At 37.0% G+C, this 23,669-nt stretch overlaps 1 pseudogene; it reads right to left on the bottom strand.

Moving 5' to 3' along the window:
- The window catches only part of LOC143387590 (S-phase kinase-associated protein 1 pseudogene), a 30,460-nt pseudogene extending 20,826 nt beyond the window's left edge, over positions 1–9,634 (bottom strand).
- Positions 9,635–23,669: the final 14,035 nt, after the last annotated feature.

Below are 23,669 nucleotides of genomic sequence, written 5' to 3'. Positions count from 1 at the left end.
AAGAAAACCCAAGACCCAGTACTTGGTTGTCTCTCACACTTCCTCTCGGCAGTGCCTGGCAGCCACACATCTGCTCCCTGTTCTGAGTAGCTCATGTGAATGAAATCATACAAGAGGTAATCTTTTGTGTCTGGCCTTTATTTTTCATTTAGCGTTATACTTTGGAGGTTCATCTCCTTGTAGCAGGTAACAGTACTTTATTCCTAGTCATGGCTGAGTAATATTTCATCGTGTATATATCACAGTTTCTTACTCATTCATCCATTGATAGATACCTAGATTGTTTTATCTTTTAGATATTGTGAATGGTGCTGTTACAGAACACCTTTAAAGGAAAAGAATAATTTTATTTTTTAAAAAAAATTTCATTTATTTATTTAGTGGTACTGAGGATTGCACCCAGGGCCTTAAGCATATTACGCAAATGCTCTGTCACTAAGATATATCTCTACCCCTTGATTTTATCTTTTATTCAGTCATTTTAATTCAGGAATTTTCTTGGAAAGTAATAACCTAAAATCGTAAAAATTTATATCCTTATGTTTATTGCAGTATTAGTGCAGTTGGGGGGGGAACCATACAGCTGTGGTAAAACTCAAGTCTAGTGTTGGCTATTCAATCTTTTGCAATAGTCTGGTAATTTATCCCTACTGACTACACTTTTGTTGTTGTTGTTGTTGTTGTTGTTGTTAAAATTTATTCTTCTAACAAAAGCCCAAGCAAATGTTTTTTTAACAGATCATCAGGTCATCTTACTCCCTACCTCAAACTCTCCAGTTATTTCCTTTCTCATTCACCATAAAACCCAATCTTCCAATCATGGCTCACAAGACCCTGCATGATTCTACCCCAGCTTCACCCCCACCCCCACTTCTCGTCCACCCTCAGCTCCACTGCCTAGGCACATTGGCTTCCCTTCTGTTTCTGATTGGGGACCTTTTCTAGTCTTCTGAAGATTCTGTCTCAATTCTGTCTTCGATTTCACTATCTCCATTTCCTTCTCACTCACTCTGACTTCTCCCCTCTCACTCTGAATTTGGCCTCTATCACTTGACCAAAACTGCAGTCTGGAAGTGACTCATATTATTCCAACATTAAATAATGTTGGAATAAATATCCATAGGCACAAACCTTCATAAGAATCTCTGATGATATCCTTAAAGTCAAACTGCTGGGGGTAATGTGTAGTTTTAAACATGTTTGAGATTCTCTGCCAAACCAGCTCTAGAAATTTACCAGTTTGGTCTCCATTGCTGCTCATCTTTCCCTACCTCTTCCTTTTCAGTAGGCATGATCATTTTCCAAGGTTCAGATGGTCTTCTTGTGTCAGTATTCCTCTCTGTGCTGTTTCCCCACCGACAGAATACAGCACGAGACCCAGCATTGCTCTGGCAACTCAAGATCAGTGACCCTGGGAACCCTGGGAGCCAGCAGCCTCACACCAACCCTCGTGTTTTCATATAAGGCAACAGCAGCAGAGAAAGTGCTGACTGCCTCTGAGATGGCTACATTAAAAGATCACCAAGAGGACAATCCCTGAGAACATGCGACATCCAGTCACCTGTTGAATACACAGAATAACATGAGGGAGCCAGATGTTGGGTGAGAAGGTAAGGGCCAAGTGCTAGTGAGATTTAAATATTAACATGCACATGGTCTCTTATATTCTTACATCTTGGTGAAGGCTGGGACCTTTGGGATTGTGTGAGAGCTGTAGTTCTCTGGACCAGAGAACTCCATAGTTTAACCATTGGCTTGGACATCTGGATGTCCTTGCATCACACAGACATTGCTTCCGAATAACTCTAACTCATTAATGCTATCTGATTCTGAGAGCATATAAACAAGAATTACACAGCGGATGCTAGCACCCATTACATTCAATAGGACAACTCATCATTTCTCTGTATAATTTACAAATTTGCTTGACTCAATCCAAGAAATATGTATATATTAAATACCTTCCATATGTTAGTCTGCAAGGGATATAAAATAAATATGACATAATCTCAGCCCTAAATAATTAATAAATAGAAAAGATAAGGTGAAGACATCCAACACATTAGAAAACACCTTTTCCCCCACCACAGTTCTAAACAAACTGAGAAATAAAATTTAAAAAAAAAAAAAAAACAGAAACAGATCAAACTTTATTACTAACAGAGTCCAGGTTGAAGAACAAACACACACAATGCAAAAACCAAAGTGGGCTTCCTATTCTCTTATCCCTGGGGGTCTAGACCTTGGAAAGCCCAGCAGAGGGACACTTGAATCTTCAAAGTAGACACACAGGTAAAAGTGGAGTGGGAACCAAGAGCAAAGATCAAATGTGTGACCTCAGGACTACTAATGAATGAATACCACCCAGTTAAGAAACATAGACTAAAAGTTGCCACTTCCATTCCTGTTAGAGAGGAAGCAGTAATGGGAAGAGCAAAAGGTTAAGAAAATTAAGAGAGGATCCTTCTCTGTGGAAACCAGGAATAGAAAAGAGACATTCCTTCCAAAGGGTAATACATAAAACTCTCTGTTCCTCAAGTCTGACTGTGATATCTGTTCTAAGAGGGGTGTTAACAATGCCCTTTGGAGATACTAAAGAGGAAGGAATTCATATAATTAGAGAGAGGGATAAAATATATATGGATGATGCTTCTGTTTCTGTTGACAAGATGTGAAGGATTTGGACAGATCTAGCTGAGAATGTAGGAACGGAATGGGCGCAAGCTAGGCAAAGAGAACAATATGGCGCGAGGTAGTGTGAGCATTCTTACAGGGCTCCAGGAAAGGCAGGTACCCGGTAGTATGAACAGACCATTATATTTAGCCAATTTTATTTAGAGGGTTTTGGCCTAAAAAGAAAACACCTTTCAATTTTGTAAATTATCAAGCCATGTGAAATTGTGCTTCACCACAGTTCAAGTCCAAGGTAGACTGAATTAGGGATGGGAGTGCCAGGCATGGGGGCATGGATATCTGCTGTCCGGATTACTTATTTATTTATTAAAATAACAGTGATTGAGATTCTGACATAGCTATTTTGAAAACAGATTTGCTTCGGATGACCCTGCTTTATTCTACTAGAGAGTAAGGGGGGCATACAGTAGGAAGTGGTGATTAAAAAAAAAAAAAAAAAGAAAAGAAAGTTGGGTGAAATTACAGAAGACTTGGAATAACATTTAAATCAATCTGTACTGTGTTCCATAAAAAAATGGGAAACAAGAAGAGATTTTTGAATAGAGGTACGTGACAAGTGTCGTATTAGTCACTGGCCTAAAGTTCTACTCACTTTCCAAGAATTCGCCTTCTAGTCCAAGGAGATCAATGCCTACCCAGGTAATTTCCATACAAGTAAAGGAGGGATCATGTGTCATAGTCAGAGATATCCTTATTATAAGTATGTTTCAAGCAGGGTCAGAACCTGGAGCCAAGGACCCAATTAAAATGCACTTAACAACAGTCCAGGCCAGGGAGCAAGAGGATCACAGAGTGGTCAGGAGGGAGTGGAAGCAGACGCACAGGTAGAAGCATCCATTTTGGGAAAAGCAGATTCATTTCTTCTGAATTGGGCAAGACAAACAAACACAAGTAAAGAGACATTACCTTTCAGATGTGCATGTTTTCAAAAATTGTTTCCACATTTTGATTCAACCATCTCTTCTCTTCCACTGGTTATGTAAAGTACAAAGACCAATTACTCAGATTCCAAATAAATGGCATACTTTTCAGTTTACTTAACACCAATAGGCCCAGCCCTAGAAAAACAAAAGTGGCCAAAATTTGACCAGGGTGTCTGTTTGTACACTAGAAAAGTATAGGTTAAATTTCCAGAGGTTTTGATCTTGCCAGGAATCAGAACCACAGTCACTGTAAAATTGTGAAACTAAGTAGACTGGAAGGCAAGAGGAAGAGCTGTTTCTGAGAGGAAAGGAGGGGGAAGGAAGAGGCACAGATCAGAGTAGATTAAGGTGCCAGGCTATAGATATTTGCAAAGTAGTCCTGTCTTAGGTAACTATTCAACTTCCTCCTGAGCTCATAAAACCAACTGCCTACATTGGTAATGGGGATATAGTAGGAAACATAGTAGACAAAAAGTAATAACAATAACTTATGACAAAAGAGGTTATGTTTTAGTGAGAAAGGGCAAATAACTAAAACTTAGGTAACTAAAAAATAAAGGGATGGTAATAAGGTGATAAAAGTAATTGGGTAGAATCAGAATGGCAATCATCAAGAATACAGGCAACAATAAATATTGGTGAGGATGTGAGGGGAAAGGCACACTCATACATTGTTGGTTGGACTGCAAATTGGTGCAACCACCCTGGAAAGCAGTATGAAGATTAGAAAACTCAGAATGAAACCACCATTTGACCAGTGATCCCACTCCTCAGTTTATATCCAAAGGTCTCAAAATCAGCATAATACAGTGATGCAGCCATGTCAATGTTTATAGCAGCTCAATTCACAATAGCTAAACTATGGAGCCAACCTAGGTGACCTTCAATAGATGAATGGATAAAGAAAATATGATATATATGTTCAATGGAATATTACTCAGCTTTAAAGAAGAATGAAATGATGGCATTTGTAGGTAAATGGATGAAGTTGGAGAATATCATCTAAGCGAAGTAAGCCAATCCCAAAAAAACAAAGCCCGAATGTTTTCTCTGATACACAGTTGCTAATTCACAATAAGAGCTGGGGGAAATAGGGAAGAATAGAGTTACTTTAGATTAGGTAGAGAAGAGTGAGGGAGGAGAGGGGATATGGGGATATAAAGGATAGTAGAATGAAATAAACATTATCTCCTTATGTACATATATGACTACATAATGAATGTGATTCTACAACATGTACAATCATAAAAATGAGAAATTATATATAATGTATGATATATCAAAGTGCATAAGTGCATTTTACTTGCCATGTACAACTAGTTAAAACAAAAAAAATATTCATTTTAAAAATGTAATTGGGTGGTAATATAGAGAAAACCACACGCACAGGAGGCAGGGATGTCATTGCTGGGTGAGTGGTGTGCAGAGAAGGCCTTAGTGAAGTTGATATTTTAGTAAAGGCCTTAAGGAAGTGAGAGAGTGAATAATTACCATTTCTCCATTTGAGCATTTAAGGGCAACTGAGACTTAGCACATCTAAAACTATACTCATTATCTTCATCTCAGTGATGAGCACCAGATAGGCCCCAGCAAACACAGGCACCTCCAGTCACCATGACCTTGTCCTTTTCAGCCCCTCCCCCACCATCCTCCTATTACTTAGACCTGCCAGTAGAAATTCCCTCGACACTTCTCTGCTTCAAACCTAAGTCTGAAGCCCATCGCAATCTGCCTGACTGCATCAGTCTCCAGATCTCTCCACCAGTCTCAAATCTGTCCTTCACCTCAGAGACCCTGACTGAACATGATCCCAGTGACAAATCTGAACATACCATTACCCTGGCTTAGAATGCTTCACTGTCTCTCCATTACCTCCAGGACACTGTCCAAGCCTCTTGACATGGCAAACAAGGGCCTCCAAGACCTGACACCTTCCAAATTCTCCACTCATGTCTTCCTGTTCTTCTAAACAGTGAATTGCTCCTTTTTTTTTTTTTTTTTAAGAGAGAGAGAGAGAGAAAGAGAGAATTTTAATATTTATTTTTTAGTTTTCGGCAGACACAACATCTTTCTTTGTATGTGGTGCTGAGGATCGAACCCGGGCCGCATGCATGCCAGGCGAGCAAGCTACCGCTTGAGCCACATCCCAGCCCCGAATTGTCCTTTTTTAATGCAAATATTATTTCACTCCTCCTTGCCTTTGTACGGTTCCATCTTAGATGTACTTACTCCCCTTCTATATTTGTATAACTTCTAGGTATCTTTCAAGCTCAACTTGAATCCCACTTTCTCCAGAAAGTCTGATCTCTCAAATTAGTTTAAGCATACCTCCTCTGTGTTTATTCCTAATGTAGAACATGCCAGCTGTAGTGTTATTTATTATCTGTGGGCATGTCTATCCCCCACAAGACTAAGCAGTTCGAGGGCATATCCCCTAGCATATTCCCTATTGAGGTTTTCAAATAAACCAATCAAAGGTCCAGCTCCCAGAATACAGGAAGTGACTGTATTTTAGACCAAAGTATGAACTTTCTTTCCACTTAAAACTCTATCTTCAAAACAAATAACCTCGGGGTTTTAGAGTGGTTTGTTCTTCCTGATGTAGAAAGAGGGAGAAAAGGCTATTTACCAACATTCCTCTTGGGGTCAAAGCATAGGCCACTCTGTGGCCTGAGTTTGGAGAACACTGCCCTGTGAAGGATAAAGGAGAATTTTTGTTGATACTAGAATCAAGATTGGTATAGCTAAGCACTTAAGGTTGACACATGAGACAGAGCAAAAAAAGTCATAAGTTGGCACTATTGTGAAGCTCCTGATAACTCTTCAAATCTTCCTAAGTTAATGAAATGTCTGATTGGTCCACATATGTGTGTGTATTTCACACAATACTGTTATTATTCTCATCAGTGCTGTGTTTTAGGAAGATGTATCTGATAATGGTACTAAGAGTGGACAGAAGCCAGGAAGAATTAGAGATAAACTGACCAGAGGCTATTTGAGCATCTCTTTAGGCAAGAAGAATTAGAATCTGAATGGAGGAAATAGTAGTAGACATAGAAGGGAGAAAAATTGTTGAAGGGAAGGACTGAATAGCTGATTGGATAAACATATCCAAGGGAAGAAAGAATCTGAGTAGGAGCCAAAGCTTTGCATTACAGTAAATTAAAAAGGAATGATAATACTATGCTCCTTTGTGTTCCCAGAGCATTCCACCAAGTATCCCCACACTGATATATGTACCTGTTTTAGTTGTCTTTTTCATGGCTATAACGAAAGACCTGACAATAACAATTTTAGTGGAGAAAAAGTTTACTTGAGGCTCATGGTTTCAGAGGTCTCAGTCCATAGATGGCCAACTCCATTGCTTTGGGCTTGAGGTGAGGTAGAACATCATGACAGAAGAGTGTTGTAAGGAAAGCAGGTCACAACATGGGACAAGGAAGCAGAGAGAGAGAGAGAGAGACTCCCCTCACCACAGACAAAATACAGATCCCAAAAGCATGACCCTAGTGACCCACTCCTGCAGTCATACCCTACCTGCCTACGGTTACCATCCAGTTAACCCCTATCAGTGGATTAACACTGATTATGTTAAGGCTCTCATGAGCCATTCACTTCACCTCTAAACTTTCTTGCATTGTCTCACACATCAGCTTTTGGGGAACACCTCATAGCTAAACCAAAACAGCACCCTTTTTCATGTGAGACTCCAGGTCTTGACTCAAGTCCCTTGACACCAGAAATCTTCCCTGATCAATCAAGTCCAGGTTTAGCTCTTTTTCCAACCAGATGCTGCACTTCAAGTCACTGAAAGTCTGGGTACTTAATTATACTTTGTTCCTGGGGTTTTAGATCTGACTTTCTGACTAAATTTCTTGTTCTCTGAAGGCAAGAATTAAGTTTCACTCATTTTTCTAACATCATTTCTGTCAAGTGGTCCATACCTATTCACTGCCTCTGTGGCTAATCCTAATATTCTCAGCTTCCTTTGTTCTGAACCTCATCCATAAGCTAAAGTAAAGATGCAAATTGCCCTTTGTGAGAGCCTCAGAAGAAAGAGCAAGTTTAAGGAAGGCAGGAGAAGAACCAGTAGACCAACCAAAGGACAAAAACCCAGTTCAAGTGTTATTTTGCGCTCACCACAACATTCATCATCATCAGTATCACCACTAATATTTATTACTACATGCCAGGTGCATAGATAATTTCAGTGAATACTCATAATGACCCCATGATGTAACTACTCTCACTATACCTGTTTCACAACTGAAGAAATTAAGACCCAAAGAGGTTAAGTGACTTCCAAATATTAATAGCTATTAGGTGATGTAAGAAAGACTCTCTAATATTATCACACAGCTAGTTAGACTGTGCTAATAACTAGATTAAAATAATTGTACTGGGGAAGGGAGATAACTACAAAACAGATTATGGGGTGGTAAGAAGAACACTGAAGTAGGAGTCAAGAAACTGGACTTCTGATCCTAAGTGGGATCCTGTGGACCTCGGTCCTCTTCATCTGGAAAATAAAGAAATCACACTGAATAATCTCTAAAATGCATCCCAGTCCCAAATTCTGTGCTAGAAACATCATCTATTTCTAATGATAAAATACGTAATGACATCACTTTTAATAAATGCCTGCTTTCTTGGGGCTTATTGGAATTATTCAGGGCAGTCTAGACCAGGAAGGTCACATGTAGTTTTAAGGAGTATTTTGAAATAAGAAAGGAAATAGCATGAAGAAGAGACATCTGGAAAAAATTCAGGCTAGGATATGGTCAGGAGAGTGACTCAAAGGAAGGAGCAGGTGAGTCACGTGCACCCTGTAACTAGCAGATTCTCCTGGCTGCAGAGGGAAGCACCATCACAGTAGGAAATGGACACAAGAAAGGACCAAGTTGTGGGCAATCCAAAAGTTAGTAACTGGGAAAACTAACAATTTTTTTTTTTTAGTTTTTACAGAGAGTAATGACTAGATGAATTAATTTCTAATCCACTAATTTTTTTTAATCTAGGTATAAGATGAACATAACTATCTCACAGGAACTTTTGAAAAGTGAAGAACAAGCAGCTATTCTAGCATGACCTTCTAAAAACCATCTGAGCCAAATAAAAATGACCTTGGGATATACAAGTTATACTCCCTCAGAGCTTGCTAATGTATGAGTAGAGGGGAAGGGAGAGGAAGGAAGAGATCTAAATGTGGTGAGTACATAAATGTAAGAGGAAATTGTTGAGGTTTGTATGTTATATGGTTAGACTTTTTTAAGTGATTGAGTGGCATATTTTCTTGATTTTTTCCCAGATTATAAAATGACCTAGCCTAACTTTGCAAATGTCCCACAAGTTCCTTATACTTTCTTTCACCTTTATGAAATCTTACTATGCAGGAAAAGAATCTTTATCTAAGAGGAAAATATTTAGTGAAACCCAATGACATTTTTGGAAGACAACTCCACTTCCAAGTCTCTAACACAATAAACTTATACTTCTAAGTCTCTAACGCAAGAGACTTATCCATTTAAAATAATAGATAAAAATATTAGTTTCAACAATAAACTAGATAGGATAATTCATATCAGACTCGAACATTTTTCCTAAGAAAGTACTAACATTTTTCCTAGGAAAGTATTTATTTTCCATTATCCTGTTTCTGAAATGAATTTTCTATAATTATAGAAACAACAAGGGTTACATTTAAGATTTCAGTTTTCCTCTGTGTATACGGGAAGGATTCCTAGGCAGAGGTAGAGGTCTATATTGAGAGGGAAAAAGGAAGGAAGCTGACTTGAGTGTGTGCTTATTCTGTATCAAGCACTATGCTGGCCTCTTTATGCACATTATTTTATTTTATTACCATACCTCTCCTACACATAAAAACAAAGAGTATTGGTATTGCTCACCTGAGTCACACAGGTAGTAGGTAAAAGCAGAAGGATGCACATGGGTCTACAGAACTTCAAAGCCCACATGGGCTCTACCAGCAGCAGATTAATAGTGCTGACTTTCCCCATCTTGCCACTCAGGTAGAAGGAAGTGAGTTCCTACATGTTAATAAAATTCTTTGGTATTAGAACTTATTTTAAAAATAGGAATACTGTACAAGAGCTATTTTGAATCAATTCCATTGAACTTTCTAATTTGCTTATTTGCTGCCTGAGTATAGGGAATTGAGACAACTCTTTCTCTTTACATATCCAGAATCAATCACTTCTGGTCATTTCCATTGCTATCATTCTGGTCCATGTTGCTGTTTGTCTTGCCTACATTACTGTGATAGATTTCTAACTGGTTTACCCACGTTAGCCCTTGTCTCCTTTTCAATATATTCACTAGTAGAGCAACCTCAAGATCCTTAAAAGTTCTTAACACAAAACTCTTCTACCCAACTCTCTAATGACTGACATCTCACCAGAATAGAAACCACAGTACTTGAGAGGCCAATAGGCTCTGCCTGATCTGGCCTATGTCTTTGTGTTCATTCTCGTCTCCTGCAGTTTTCCCCACTAGATTCCTTCCTCTCTGTCACACAAGTCTTCAGTTCCAAGCTATTCTTTACCATTTGCATAACTATGATATGTGGTAGGATAATTTCAATTTGCCAATTGAAACTAAATATGGCATATTTATAAATCCTGTGAGAAAAATATATTGAACAAGTACCACATACAAAGAACTAGGCCTGGCCTATTAGCAGTGGGGATGGATATTTTTAAAAGTAAAGAAGGCACAGTGCCTGGTGTTCAAAATATTTACTTCCAAAAAGAGGGTCAATTGAGAAGTACAAGGGACTGAGAATATAAGAGTGTTTATTCAGCATGCATAAGGCCCTGGGTTCAATTTTTTAAAAAGTCAGAGAAAGACAAATAGAATGTTAAGAGAGTTCAAAAAACATTCTTCTTCTTTTTTTTTTTTTTTTAGGAAAACTTGGGAAAGGCTTTATGCTTTATTCAGTTATCTGATGTAAGTCTTAAAGCGTAGTTAGGATTTTGAAGATGAGTGTGTTCTGAAGGGAGTGAACAATGTAAAAGAAAAAAGAAGAAATGGGTAGCAATGAAGATGAGAATGTCTGGTTCAAAAGAGACAGAGCTAAGAGAAAAGATGGGGGAAGTCTCCCTGCATTTTAAGAAGGTGCACATGTTCTTAGAAAAGTGCATGAGAGCCAGGTGTGGTGGTGAACACCTGTAATCCCAGCAGCTCGGGAGGCTGAGGAAAGCCAGCCTCAGCAAAAGTGAGATGCTAAGTAACTTAGTAAGACCCTGTCTCTAAATAAAATACAAAATAGGACTGGGGATGTGGCTCGGTAGTTGAGTGCCCCTCAGTGGTCATTCCCCGGTACACACACACCAAAGACAGTGCATGAGGCAATACAGCTGTAGTAGCTAGGAGTATATCAACAGCAAGCATCAAAAACTGAAATCATTTTAAGAAAAAGGAGGAAGGGGAGGTAATAGCAGCAGAAGAATTCTACAAACTCACTGTCTCAAGGAGCCCAAGGTAGCCTAGGCACAATGTAAAGTCAGTTTTACACTCTGCCTGCTAGAGTTCTACTTCCTCTCTTCTGACTTTTTTTTTGTGAATCAGCTTATTCTTCTTTCTTATTACTCCTAGTTTATTACGGTTTTCAATCCATGTGCCAAGCTCCTGCAAAATTATTTAAGAAATAATGAAAGAGATGGCTTTCAAGCAGTCAGAAAGAAGTGTCAACTGGAGACAAAAACGGTCGCACAAAGTATGCCAAATTCATTACACGTAGGTTATTTTTTTCTTTATTGAGATTGAAATTGGAAGATCATAAAAATACCACAGAGCACTTAAATCTTACAGGATATGTAAACATGACATATGTAGTTTGATGTGTTAGGTTCTCTTTGTCCCCTGACCTTCCTCGACAGTCTCCCTTGTTCTTGCCGTGGATACCTTACCACATTGAATGTATGTGTCTCCTCACAGACTGTTAGTCTAGAGACTCAGGTGGAGAACATGTCATTTTTACCCTCATGTTGCCAGCACCTAACAAAGTCCTAGCTGATAACAGGCTTGTGTGTGAAGTGGTTTTGATAATTTCAGTATGTATTTCCTTAATGACTAAAGAGGCAAGCATATTTCCAAGTGCTTATTGACCATCTGCAATGTTGAGTTATTTGTCTATTTATTATACGTCTATTTACTGTTGAGTTGCAATTCCTCTTTCTATATTCTGGAGAGAAGTTCTTTATCAGAAATATGGTTTGCATAATTTTCCTAATTCAGTAATTTGTCTTTTCAGTTTTACTTACTTTTCTTGATTGTGAAATCAACTTGAACCTCTTAACAAAGTTGCTAACAAAAATTAACATATTAGGCTGTATTTATAAAAATATAGAACCCAGACCAAAATATTTCTGTTCTCTGCTCATCTGACCACTCTGGAATGGTTGAAATCAGTTCAGAACACCACAGTGCAGAATGTTACACAAAAAAATTAGGTAAAATTTGCCAAGTTGAGCCATGGTCTGAAAACTATTCTGTATTTCATATGAGACATAAAATAGTCAGCAGAGTATATTTCACACAGAGTAAGTATTCTCTGGTTGCTAAAGAATGCCCATGTGATTCTTTGGAAGAGAGAATTAAAATAAATGAATGCCAAAGAAAAAGACATGTCAGAATCTGTATAATGAAAGAATTACAATAGTCACACAATGCCAAGAGCCTATTAGGTATTTAATAAGTATTAGTCACATTAATCAGTGAAGGAATGAGCTAAATATATCCAAAAGTAGAACAAAATGTTTCCACAGGGTGTAGTTTCCCATGAATAGAAATGTTCAAGAATGTAAAAGAGTAATTGCTGCTCCCATAGTAGACAAGACAATTGCATTAATAAAAAAGAACAGACAATCTAACCTCCAAAGTCCCATCCAGGTCTAAGATTTTGTCATTTTCAAACTCAGATCAGGTGACTATTGATGGAGATTACAAGTTTTGAATTAGTAATATACTCAAATGCAATATTTGAGATACAAAGGGAATATAATGAAACTTAGGTCTTCCCAGTCACCTAGTGCTCCTCCTCAGATAACCCTATTCATGTTTCTTATTCAGAAATATCCTAAATATAGGAAAGTATATATTATATTTTTACATAATGGTAGCTTATTATACACAACACTTTGCATCTTTCACTTTAAAATTTATTTTACCACAGAAAGATAGATACCACATGTTCTCACTCATTTGTGGAAACTAAAAAGTTGATCTCAGAAGAATGGAGTGAAATAGTGGTCAGTAGAGACTGAGAGGGGTGAGGGGAGCGGGATAGCAACAGTTCGCAAGAAAAGTAAGGGGAAGAATTGTGCAAGGAAGTTGACCAAATTATACTATGTGCATGTATGAATATATTACAATGAATTCCACTTTTATGTATAATTATAATGCACTAATTTAAAAAAATACATGGATGGAAGACCAATAGAGCAGAGGAAGGAAATCAGTGGGAGGGAGGAGGGAAAAGAAAAGGGAACTATTAGGGAATGAAATGGAGCAAATTACGTTAAGTACACATAGGAATATGTCACAATAAGCCCACTATTATGTATGATTACACATTAATAAAAACACAATTAAAAATACTAATTATAAAAAAACAGAGGAGAAATTACTACCAATTTTCTATTGCACAGGAATATATAACTATTGGTTACAACCATCTATCATATATTTCAAAATAACTTAAAAAGAAGACCATGGAAGTTTACAACATATAGAAACCACTGACATTTGAGGAGATGAAGTGCTTATTACTCTGATTTGATCATTATATTGTATACATGTACCAAATTATCATACTGTACCCCATAAAGATATACAAATATTATGCCTCAATAAAAATTACTTTACAGATTACAGATTATATCAGTACCTAGAGACCAATTTTGTACTTGATAAAAGCTGTACAGTATCACAAAGTATGAAACTATGATGATTTACTTAATCAGATCCCTACTGGATGGATACTTATGATGTTTTCTAGTTTTGTTATCACAAACAATGCTGCAGTAAACATACTTATGCATTTCTCGTTTTGCATGTGTAAAAATAATGATCTTTAAAATAAATTACTTAATAGAATTGCTGTAATCAAAGTGTTTACATGTTTTTTGGGGGGTGGGGGAAATTGGTGAATTCCTTTTCATAGGAGTCATATTAATTTATCCTTTCACCAAAATGTTTGAAAATTTCTATTTCCTCTTACCATCAACCCCTAATTCAACACAGTATTTTCATTGTTTATACTTGCCAATATTAGGGGTGAAAAATGCTATTCACTGTCATTTAATTTGCATTTCTCTTATTATGTATTATGTTGATCATCTTTTCATATTAAAGAGCCACTGTATGATTTTTTAGAAAATATCCTAGGCAGTCAGGTACAGTGGTAGATGCTAGTAATATCAGCAACTTGGAAAGCTGAGGCATTTAGATCACAAGTTTGAGGCCAGCCTCAGCAACTTAGCAAGACTCTGTCTCAAAAAATAATTTTTAAAAATATCCTTAGCTAGTTTACTGGTAGGTTATTTGTCTCTTTTCCTAGTGGTTAGTTTGGGCTCTTTACATATTAAGAAAATTAGCCATTTCTCTGATATGAATTACAATCTTTTCCCCAGACTGCTTTGTATCTTGACTTTTATCTTTTTCTCATGGAGATCTTTTTTTTTTAAATTTTACACAATTGAGTGAAAAATCAGGGTTTTCTTTTATGGTTTCTAAGATTGGTTTAAAATTAGAAATATTCTCCTTGCTAAGAAAATATTAAAAATTATCCTATGTATCTTATAATACTTTAATAATTTTATTTTTTACATTCAAATCTTTGTATATCTGGAATTTAAGTGAAGGTATAAATTCAAGTGTTATTTTCCACATGATTAATATGTTGTACTGAATACAGATGGTAGGTTAATTTCATAATCCTGAATATAATGTTTATAAGTTATCACAGTACTTACAAGAGTAGTAAAAATATAAAGACATAATAATAATAATAATAGCACAAATAAAAATAGTAACAAGAATGGTAGTTTACTTACTGGTGCTTAATATATGGCAGGCACAGCTTTAAACATTTCATACAAGTACTATAGGAAAATTTTCTCTAATTCTAAGACTTGGCCAGCAGTACCATTCAGATTATTCCTGCATTCAAGGATGACTTGATTATAGTATGGATAAAAGCAAAAAGAACAAAATTCCTCATCTATATAGTGAATGTGGGGAATGTTCCAAGATTTTAAATGCTTTGTTTATTTGTCTACTCAATAGTACAGTTAATATTTGTGAATACAAAGATTTGCACAAGGGAAACAGGATAGAAGCTATAGCTAATCAGGCAAGGCACCACAATTATGGTTTGCATGTGTCAGGCATCACAGATATTCAGCCACTATACACCAGAATGATCTTCTGGCTCTATGCTGATATTCATTTATACCTTCTGATTGCTTTGTTGTTGTTGTTGTTGTTAGTGCTGGGAAGCAAACCAAGTTGCACATGCTATGCAAGTGCTCTACAGCCATATCCCCAACTCTGATAAATGTTTAAATAGAACTATAATGTCAAGTACCATAGCACTCCTTTATGTGCACTAAAAATACTCTAAAATTTTCCTATATTTTTTCTTCATAGCATTCATCACAACTTCATATTTTCATATAATTAGATTAACTTTCTGCCTCATTAAGTTCTGTGAAAGCTGGAACACAGCTGTTCTGCTCAACATTGCACTCAGTATCAAGCCACATAGGTACTAAATAAATATTTGCTAGTTGAATAATCTCATAAGTAGTCCTAAAATGAAACAAACCCAATTTTTAATTCTTTCTCTGCCTGTCTTTAGCTCTGCAACTTGGGTGTGTTTTATAGCTTCTCTATACTTTAGTTTCTTCACATGCAAATGAATAAATATTAGGTAATAACAAATATTACCTAATAGAATTACCATGAGAATTAAATAATACATCATCATCATCTTCATCTTCCTCAAACTGAATTCTTATTTAATATCCAGGGACTCTCAGCCCTGAGAAAATTTTATGGAACGTGAACTATTCACACACTCCTGCTTGCAAAACCAGTCCTGTGATTACATATTCTAATGTGCAGTCTTTTCTCTGATCTTGTGACTTAAATTCTGGCATCCAAAATCTACCACCAAGCACAAAGTTAAGGGAGTGAGAAACTAACTGTTTCTTTTACATACGTGTTCTGGTTTGGCCTAAGGTGTTTCTGAGACCTTTAAAACCTTGGTGACAGACTTCACTACATATAATATAGAGATAAGGTAATCATCAGAACACACTTCAGCTTCTTTCTGCACTGCCTCTGCATGAAAACTCTTTCCTATATCTGACAAAATCCTATTTGTTCATTCACCCAAAATCTATTTGCCACACATTAGTATTCTCTATTAAGAAGTAATCTAGTAAGCAGGGATTTGATGAATAGGACATTATTCCTTTCCTTCAGGGATTTATAATCTGAGAAAGAAGACGAACCAAAAAAAAAAAATCAGTGATAATAGTAGAGCTGTAATTTAAAGTTTTTCATCTGCCTTTCAAAACTCATATGAGTTACTCTCAAATTATCAGTTGGAAGTATTTATCACTAAACCATTTATTCAGTCTTTATCGTATTTACAAAGAACTAGAGGGATGCAAGAGGGGATCTTTTAGGAGGATCAAGCCTCTTAACCTCAGATGACTTCTCCACGTAGCATCTGTGAGCATGTGCCCGGACCAGATCTTCCTTATCAACTCCAGCTTGTCCAATTCACCTATCCTCTGGCCATCTTCATGTAGAGATTCAGGAAATCATTGACCTCGCAAGTTCCCAGTGAAATTCCTTATCATTCTCTCTAAACATGTCCTTAACTGTACCTATCACCTGCCCAGTCACCAAGCCAGAAACCTTGAATGGGGCTTAGATTTCTCCCCCTCCTTAATTCCCCACATATAATCATTGTTAATTTTATCATCTACCTATTTCCTTACTCTGTTCTTTATTCATTCTCTGGCTACTAGTTTCTTAATTCCTTCCCTCATCAACTCTACCCAGGAAACCACAAGAGCCTCCTCCGCTGGTCTTCCTGGTTCCGGGCAACTTTTCCACTTATCTCCAATATTCCTTGCTACTGAAGTGTTGGTTTCAGTGCAAGAACTGGCTCCACCCTCTCCCTTCCCAAGCCCTTAGTGGCTCTCCAACCCCACAGGGCAAAATCAAAGAGAGCCCATTGTGGTGTGCACACTCATCCTTGTGCAGCTGGTTTTTCACCACCTCTGCTCTTGCACTCTATATGTTAGCCAAAGTTAAATGTTCAGAGTTCTATGAACACACTGTAACATTTTATCCTCCTATATCTTTGCAGATGCACCTCCTTTCTTTGTCTGGAATATTCTTTTCCTTCCTATTCTGTCTAATGTCTAATCGTCTTCAAAGACCCTATTCAGGAGCTCCCTCCTCTGTAACATAGATCTCTGATTTACCAGAACTATAGTTGATGTCCCTCTCCTTTGTCCTACTGATGACATATATATATGCCTCATCCTGCCCTTTCTTATTATATTGCCATTTTTTTACTTCAGTATTTCCTTCTACATGGTGACTTGAAACTATATCCCTTACATAACTCTTAAATCCACTGAGTTCTCTCTGTATCCCTCACCACCACTCTTGACCAAGCCACCGTCAACTCTCTCAGAACTACTGCAATAGATTCCTGACTTATTTCTTTGCTTCCACTATTGTCACCTTATAACCCAGTCTTATTTTCTACAATTGAGTACATTTTTAAAAATGAAAACTGATCATGTCACACATATGCCCTTCACCACTTAACATTAGTTAGAGACATCCTCATTTTCTGTAGGACAAAAACCAGAATCTTAGGCATTTCCCTTGTGACCCTCAAGACCTCCCTGGTCTTGTCTTGTAAATATGATCCCTCCTTCTCCCTCTCTGTACTTGCTAAACCAACTACTAAATTCAGTTCCTGCAATTTACCATTAAACACACAGGGGATTTAGGTTTCAATGGAAGAAAATAGAGTCAGTAAAGACATTTGATCAGGTGGATATCATGATGCAATTATACTGGAAGGGAAAAGGAAACCAATATATTGACTAATCAGATGAGTCCTGTGTGACCAGCCAGAAAATTAGTGCAATAATCGGGGTGTGACTTATGTAATAGTAATGCACACCAAAGAGGCAGGCAGAGACATGATGTATTTCAAAGGGAAAATCTTCAGGATTGAATGGCTGGCTGATTACGAAGAATGAAGAAAAATAATTAGGCCTAGGAAAATGGCTCCCTACTGACAAGAACAATGGAAGGAGATCTTGAGGTTAAAATAATGAGTTCTGCTTTGGACTTGTTAAATCAAGCTAAGGGAGAGCTCACAGAAAGAAATGTTCTCTAAAGGCAGCTCTTTTGGGAAAACTGTAAAGAGAAGGGGTCAGAAGGGCATAGTCATGAGTCAAGAGGAATAAGAGAAGCTATGAAGGAAACAAACTATAAGAGGTTGGCAGAGTCTGGAAGAGCATTATATCTTGGAAATTGGAAGGGAGGAGATTTCAAGAAGGAGCAGGTGGTCACACAAGGTCATGGAAAACAAAGACGAAGGAAGGGCTTTTGGATTTTTTTTAAAAAGTAATGTCATTCTTGACATTATAGAGAGTCTCTTTAGATGATAAGTAGGAATAGAAACCAGAGAAGAGAAAACTGAGGAATAGGTCATTACTGACCTCTGAAAACAAAAATGGGTTTCTAATTGGTTTAATTTATAAATTTTTAAGAGGCTAAAGGTAAAGCACTGTTCCCTTACCAGACATCCTAAAACACATCTTTATGTTTAAGAATAGGCTGCTATATTTTGTAGGCAGCAACCAAAGACCACATAAAACACTTCTCTTAAAACCTCCAGCATTGAGAAAGTTGTGAAAATTCCCAAGAAATGTTTTCAGAAGCTTTCCCCAGCTTCCATTTTTGCTTAGTCAGAAGAATATTTGCAGCCAGTTGTTTTTCTAAGTGATGTCTGAATTCTGTCATTGCAACATGCAAAAGGGCAGCTGGCTGCTTTGTTCCTGTTTATGTTTTTCTCCTAAGAACATCAGACCATCCGGCCTGAAATAGCCCAACTCTCCAGCTGTCTTCACAAGATTCTATGGCATTAGAAAACATATAAACTCTTATACATTCATCCTAAATCTTCATATAGACTAGTCATTACTCAGAAATACCTATCTTCTAGCTTTCATCAAGGCAATGTGGAGCTGAACCCCAAAACTATTAAAAACAAATCATCTTTTCATTCACCATTTACTGGATTCTATGTTTGCCAAGTACTATTATGTTTCCTGAGAAGATAGTTCCTGGTCTCAAAGAGTTCATACTTTTTGGTGGTGAGATGTGCCCTTTTCCCTCCATGGGAAAAGGGGTAAAATCCAAGAAAAGTAGATATGAAGATGGGCTAAGAGTGAGGGGAACCAATGGATCCCCTACACCCGAAGAGAAACATTGAAGAGCATTACTCTACCCCCAAATTACTCTGTCCTTACTATCATCAAACGGGATGTGGACCAGCCTGGAAGCCAAGGGCTCTGTAAAGACAATTCCTTCACCTGAGTAGAGGCATGGGTTGTACTTGGCTTTTTCACTTTAGAGTGGACATCAATAATCATTTTCTCCTGCTAATAAGAAACCAAATATGATTATGCAAGGGAATCAAGTGATCTAAATGTCTCTATCTAAATGAACAAATGCATTTCTGCTTTTCAGTGAAAGAATCTTGCTTGGTCTTTCAGTTGCAGCAATGACTTTGTTTTTCATACCTTCTGAGGAGAAATTTCAAACTGAAGGAATCTGCCAAACCAACAAAATGGTTGCCAGGAAATGAGTTCAAATTACTGTATGTGTGTAAGTGTATATAAATATATATTTATTTATATGTATTTATTTGTATATAGAAATTTTTTTTGCATGGTGCTGGGAAGCAAACCCAGGGCCTTGTGCATGCTACGCAAGTGCTCTGCCACTGAGCTACATGCTTAGCCACTTTATGTAATATTAGGGTTAGTCATTTTGAAATGTTTGCATAGTTTTTCTTCTGACTATATCCCTTTCTTCCCAAAATATGAATTGGGTCATTCATTACTTGAATATTGTATGACCTTGATAACATCAAAAAATTTCTAGAGTTATAATTTTTGATATTTTTTAAAGGTTAAATTGTGTTTATCTGTTGTACATTTTTTATTTTTTAGTATTTTGCAACATGCTGCCTCAAAATTTCTCTTATTTTTCTGCTCTAAATTAATCAGCACTAGCCAACAGCTTTATAGTGGTCAAAGGCAGGGGAAGAAATTATGTCCCATCTCCTTAGTAGAAAATGCTGGAAAGTTCAATGTACAGTAGCAATTCCCCTGACATGAAACATTGAGATCACCCAGGGATACCATGCTTTTACTTATGTCCTATTAGCATAAATGGATCCAAACAAATTATCTCTAATTGTTCCATTTTGCGGGGGACAGACATTAGATGAGCATTATACCAGGTGTCAATGATTCAAAGGTCAATCAAGAACATGAAATTTATAAGTATGGTAAGATTCTGAGCTTCTTGAAGTCAAGAAGTATTTTAAGTGTTCTCTAACTTGTTTCATCTGCTAAGTAATTGCAGGAAATAGTAATTAAAAAACATTTAGAATCACAGAATTTGAAAGCTAAGGGGGAGTATATACCATCTTGTTCAACAGAAATATGTAATCCACAGTGAGGTTCACAAACTTAATTCTATTTTCCAGTTATGACAGTTTTAAAAAGTGACATTAATTTTAATAACATTTTATCAAGCCAAACTATGTGAAATATTATTATTTTAATATAATGAAAAAAATACTCAATTGTGGAATTTTATTTTCTTTTTTTGTACTGTCTTGTGTGTATTTTGCATTTAGAGCATACTCCAGTTTAGGCTAGACACATTTCAAGTGCTCAAGAGTCACTGTGTCAGCCAGCACAGATCTAGGGTCAAATCACAACACATTACAGATGAAAAGACAGAAATTCAAAGAGGTGAAGTGATCATCAATTTGATGAACTTGTTAAACCACGATGCAAAGAAAAGACCACCGGCTCCAATTTTAAATCAAATTAAAGCAAGCTTGTAATTCCGACCAACTGAGACTGTCTTTCTCGAAATCCTTGGGTTAGAGGACAGTATTCCAGCTCTCTAGGAGCACAGTTTTATAGCACAAAGAGTTGCAAAAAGGGGATGTCTTGAGAACTTATAGATAACAGGATTTTGACAAGCACAATACAAAGGCAGGTAGTAGGTTTATGGTCTAAATGGTTCAGCACTTAGGGAGTAAATTTAGATCCCAACATCAGAATTTATGAGGCGCCATTAGGGTTTCAGAGAAGGTTGTTATCTGGTCAGGGAAAACCAGGCGTGGGTGAGTTCAAGGCATGGGCAGGCATTCCAAGCAAGTTTAAAACATCAAACGGCCAGGCCAAATTGAAATCCTAATATTTTACAGAAAACAGAAATGAATCTTTCATAACTTTTGACAAGATGGCTCCTGATCTTAAGAGGGACTTAGGCTGGTTTATCAAACTAAAGAGAAACATTGGAAGAAGGAAATATCATAACCCAAAGTCAAAGGATTTCCCCACTGGGAAAGCTGTAGTGATTTTCCTCACGTACTAAGATCTCTTTTTCCCTTGCCTCTGGGTACCTTCACCCCGGGACCTGGGCAATGATGATGAGGTCATTGTCTTCAAGTATAGGCAAGTAGCCTGTTTCCAATGTCTGAATGTATTTGCTATGACCAACATTCAGATGAGACAGAATCAACTTTTATGATGGTTCCCCCAAACCATTCTCCAAATGTGGTTTCTTTGATATATTGATTAATAGTTTGAAACTAAAGAGAATTTCAGAATACACTTTAAGAATTCCATCATGAGGCTTCTATTGACATATGAAGACAGATTTTCATCTATTCCTCTTCACTATCTTGCTCTTCAGCAGTCAAAATGATTTAAGTCATGTAATAAAAAAGATAATTAAAAAGATTTCCAAGGGTCAAAATGAAGGTGTGAGGTCAGTTCTTGAAAGCTAGAACTTGTTCTTCAAAGAGATTATGGGTTAGGGTTCCTGTCTAGGGCAAAAGAGACATAATAATAAAATATAAAATGACACTATCAACAAATTTTATTCCTGTGGGCCACATGCCAGCTGATTTTAGAACAACCAGTCATTGAACAGAGAAGCAAACTGAGGTACGGATAAGTGGATTTCCTAGGATCACTGCAGGTCAGTGGCAGAACCAAGACCAGGACACCAAGATTCCTGGTTCAGCTTTCTTTCTGCCTGAACAAACTTTCTTCTTCAGCTAGTAATACCACACCAGAAACAAATAAACAAAGAACTCTACCCTCCAATACTGCCAATTCTACCTCTTAAATATAATATACTTACTTCCTATTTCCATAGCCCCTCTGCTAGAGGGTCAGGGCCATTTTCAAACCTTGGAATTCATGGGCATTCTGACTTTTAGGGAGCTCATCCCACTTCTTGTGAAATACCTAAAAATGCACAAACAACCCATGAAAAGTACTTCTTTTCATGTTCAAAAGGTTTTTAAAATTATTTTTGTAACTTCCTGTTGAAATCATTGGCTTAGGATAACAAGTTTTTGCTGGTTATCATTTCTCAACAATAATTTTGCTTCTGTTGCAACTCTTACAGTGAGAAAACCTATCTCATTCATTCTTTCTGAAGACAACAAAACCTTTGTCACAGTTACATTCAATAATTAAATTGACACAATTTATGTTTTGGAGTCATTTTAATGTAGCATATCAATTTTTATTTTCCAGTTTTTCATATTTTAGAGAATTTTCTTTGAAATTCTCAAAACTCTTCTTAGGTCTTAGGAAAAAATCATAGATCTAGAGCCTTGTTCCCATGGTGTCAAACATTGTATGTCATCCTGTGGATCATTGCAAAGACCCTCTCCTCTACTCTATCACAGAGGTCTTGTCCACTATTTCCCAGCCTGAAGAGTAATTTTGTCCCTCTTTTGTTTTAAACCCTTCAGTGACATACCCAACAAGTAACCTCTAAGTACCTAGCTTCTGCTATGTCTTCATTTTTACTTAAATTGTATCTAAATCTGTTAGAATGTTAGGCTTTACCTTACCTCGCTGTGTTCATATGTGCATTTCTTGCTGTTTGGATTGTACTCCCTCCTCTATTTACTGCTTCTCTTCACACCAATTTCGCTTATAGAACAAATAATTTTTCCTAATTTTAAAATTTGGATTGCTTTAGCAATCATATCTCTGTTCTGGTTCTTATTATATTATGATACTGCTGATTTTATTTGTTGGCGTGTATAGCTTGTCTAATAATGCTACTACAATGAAAATTACACTATATCCTTTTCGTATCTCTAGCCCCTAGCAAGAAGCTTGGCTCCTAGTAAACTCATAATAAGTTTGACTTAATGAATGTCCATAACAACAAAGCACAACTGGTTAAAGCCATCTGATAAGTTGTAACAACCAGCTACTATTCTGTCCAAAATATGTTATAATTTCACTGCAGTGGAAAGAAAAATTGAACTGAAGTTAAAATCCTGGATCTAGTTTTCATTTTGCCCTTCTCTAGTCAAATAATCCTAAAACCTTACATGACATTTAAATCTTAGTTTTCTCACCATGTTTTGAAATTAATATATCACCTCTGCCTATTTCACAGAGTTGCCAAGGAAATCAAATGATTCTTTGTGTGAATGCTTTCTGTAAACTCTGAAGGACTTCACAAAGTTAAGTCCTATAATTATTAAATGATCATGTGATATCTCTGTTGATGATGACCTTAGGCAAGGGGCCCATTCACACCCAGTTACTCAGGCCCTAAGCAACAGAGACAGCTCTCCTGTATGTGAAGGTCTGAGGAGCAGGGCAGAGGAAGCTCCAAAACCTTTAAAGCACATCATTC

The sequence above is a fragment of the Callospermophilus lateralis genome, chromosome 2 (assembly GCF_048772815.1).
Source record: "Callospermophilus lateralis isolate mCalLat2 chromosome 2, mCalLat2.hap1, whole genome shotgun sequence".
In the NCBI taxonomy this organism is placed as follows: Eukaryota; Metazoa; Chordata; class Mammalia; order Rodentia; family Sciuridae; genus Callospermophilus; species Callospermophilus lateralis.
Note: the sequence above shows the minus strand (reverse complement) of the source record. Positions and strands in the feature narration are given on the sequence as shown.